Here is a 3,257-nt window from a genome sequence, read left to right as displayed (position 1 = left end):
AAAAGAAATCAACCAAGAAGCAATCTGAGGTCATGACACCATGTGTGGTACAAGGAGCAATTCAACCCATAAGGGCTTCATTACCCCCGCAATAGATAACATTTGGCTAAACCTAGCTGCAGATTAAATCCCCGCAGCACAGCAGCGCCTTGAATGGAGAGGCTCCTTTTTGTGTGGTCCTTCCTCGGGAGCTGCCTGAACCATTAGCCCCAATATATCCCCCTCCCCATTAACTGCAATTCCCTCCCGACTGGGCTTCGGTCATTTGTCTCCAGGCTCTACGGGGGCGTTTGATGAGTAAAGAAACAAGGAGAAGGAGAGAAAGGCGTCGGGTTAATGAGTTGTAGCAAATCCACACTTTGTAGTCGGGAGGAGGAGAGCTGGTGGCCAATGTTTGTCCAACTGGTTTATTTTTCGAGACCCAGCCTATTGAGAAAGGCTTGTCCGAGCAGCCTTCTTTCCTACAAACACACAAACATCCTTCTGTTTGCCTTCAAAGAAGGGGGGGGGGGACCAGCGCGGGATTTGCATGCGAATGAGGAGCCCCAGGAGGAGACATCCTTGCCCATCAAAGGCCTGGGTAGCCTGGCTGCCTTTGTTCCAACACCTGCTTGCTAGCACAGCCTGGCCGGGCGCGCCCCACTCTCCTGGCCCACCCGCCCAAGGCCCACAGCCCACTGCTAGGCCTGTACCTCGCGCAGGCACTACGCCGCCGAGCCCATACCTTGAGGCCCATTACTATCCCGAGCAGGTCGGCTGAGCAAGGAAAGCTCACTGCAAAGGCTCGGAAAGGAGGCTGAACCCGGCGGGATGCGACCCTCCCTGCACCCGGCCTGATCAAAAGCAAGTTTGCGGCCTGCTGCCTGCGTGGACGTGGGAAGCCAGCACAGGGACTGAGGGCCAGCACTGGGGCTCCCCGAGCCGTGAGCACTGACAGTCTGGGGGCGGGCGGAGCTCTCGGCCCTTTTCGAGTCTTAAGAAAGGTTATGGCTGTGATTCCTGCTTTCCGGGCAGCTACACACTCACCCCGAGAGCAGGAATCAGACAGTTGTGTCCTCGGCTCTCTTCACAACAACTTCCTAATCTAGAAGTCTGTTTGTGCATTTCTCGAGTCCACTCGAGCTGCTCTATGTATGCACGCCTTTGGATCCTGCCTGCACAGGGCCTCCGGGATGCAGATGGTCTGGGGGCCGCGGCCTGCTCTCTTTTAAAGCCTTTGACTACAAGATCTTCCTTCATTTACGATTGACTACCTATTCGGTGGTACTCTCCAGATGTGGATGTTTTTACTCTTCCCTGTATTTATCTTCCTTCGAAGATCTCTTAGGGCGGCTTCATCTTGAGAATCTGAGTCTCTGCTTCTTCAGATGCCTCAGAAGGGACAAGGAAGGCATCAAGTGTGGCCAGCCTTGCACAGTACCGGCCTATATAGCTTGGTGTCACGAACTGGACAGGCTCAGTCTGTGGGTCTTCTGATACCGTGGTGTATACACTTACCCACATTTTAAAGACACCGAATAAATGTACTCCATCTCCACTGCAACCTGCTGAGCCAGAGCATTCAAATGATGTGTTGCCTATGGACCAGCTATGAGCAGGGCTCCCAGACCATCTGTACTCGAGGCTTTGGGAAGGAGCTACAAGTTGAATATGATCAGCAATAAAAGCCTTAAAATTCGAAAAGGGATCCCCGAAACCATCCAAGTGGCTTATTCAGCTCAATAAACACTGGCGGCGGCGCCTTCACCATTAAATCTTTGAGCCCCATGATCTGCTAAAGGTTACACCTTTCCCTACTCTTATGTTACTCATTTAAGCTAAAATTTGCTTTTGAGCTCAGAACTCATTTGTGCAACCCCTGGACTCACACTTTTCTTAATACTAGAATTTCCCACATACAATTCAGGATATACACGCAAACATTTGTTTCTCCAGGGATTTTAACACCTTTAAACAGATAACCCACTCTTTTTTTTTTTTTTCTGTTAAAATTTTCGGCCAGAAACTGCCTTTGCCTGTATTGCTTTGGTTACAGTTTAACATCATCTTTGACCATAGTTTTTGTACAATACTTTGCTGAAAAGTGAGCGGAAATTAACTTGAGAATTTCAAAAATAAAATTGCACACTCCTATTAAAATATTTTAGAGTAACTACAACTTTAAAGTGTCTCATTGATCTTTGAGGTAGACAAGGCTTAGGGCTTGGAAATATCTAGTCATTTCTTTCATTTGCCGTTTTTGAAAGACAAGTTCCGATCTACGATGGTTTTGACGTGGAAAGTTTAAAGAAAAAACTATGGCATCATGCTCTCGTGGTTTTGCTAAGCTTTCTTTGAACTCTGTAATGAGTTTGGACTTATCTATAAGGAACCATCACCCTCCCTTAACAGAAAAGAAACTAAGGGACAATGCAGCCAATTAAGTGGCCTTTCTTTGAAAATTAAGCATTTTATTTCTGAAAAAAGTGTAAAAAAATCTTACATTAGAATAGTACAATAATAATTGCCAGTAAAATTTACAATGCTCCTTGTAAAGAATACGCAGCAAGTACAAAATAAAAATTCCGCATGTCTATTATGATACAAAACACAGGTTAAAATAAGAAATGATAATTTTGACTTGTTTCTTGTGTAAACACGTTTATCTTTTTCTTTCTTTCTTTCTTTCCATGAAAAAGTACACCAAACAAGTGTGAGCAAATAAAGGCATTTCTTGGAGACCTTCACCGGTTCTGCACGAGCTTCATTTCAACATTACTGTTCTGTTTTATTGCTTGTTTGTTTTTGTTTTTAACGCCCGGACCTGAGACTCTCTACACCTCAAAAAGGCTTAGTTTTGATGGGTTTGGTTGGTTGTTTTGTTTTTTTCTCAATTTGTCAGACGTCAAGGAGGCCCCCAGTGCCGAGACAGGGCGACTCTCCCCGGCACCCTCTCCTCCCCACCCAAGTCAGGGTTGCAGCATAGGGCGATTTTGCATAAATAGACGGACCCGCTGAGCCACAGAGCGCGGCGCCCCAGCTGTCGCCCGGCACAGTCCGGTCCAAGAGATCCAGGGCGGCCCGACCGGGGGCGCGAGGTCGCCGAGGGCCCGGAGGGGCGGCCCGAACCAACAACCCCCCGTCGGTGCGCGGAAGGGAGCCGGGGGTCCTACCTTCGCGCTCTCGGCCGCGCGCTCCCGGCGCCGCTAGCCGTTGGAGATCCGGGCAGTGAAGCTCTCCACGCCGGACAGCGCGGTCCCCGGGTGCAGGGTCCCCAG

Source organism: Psammomys obesus, unplaced genomic scaffold (genome assembly GCF_907164565.1).
Source record: "Psammomys obesus unplaced genomic scaffold, mPsaObe1.curated_primary_1811, whole genome shotgun sequence".
Lineage (NCBI taxonomy): Eukaryota > Metazoa > Chordata > Mammalia > Rodentia > Muridae > Psammomys > Psammomys obesus.
This window is presented reverse-complemented; position numbering follows the sequence as displayed.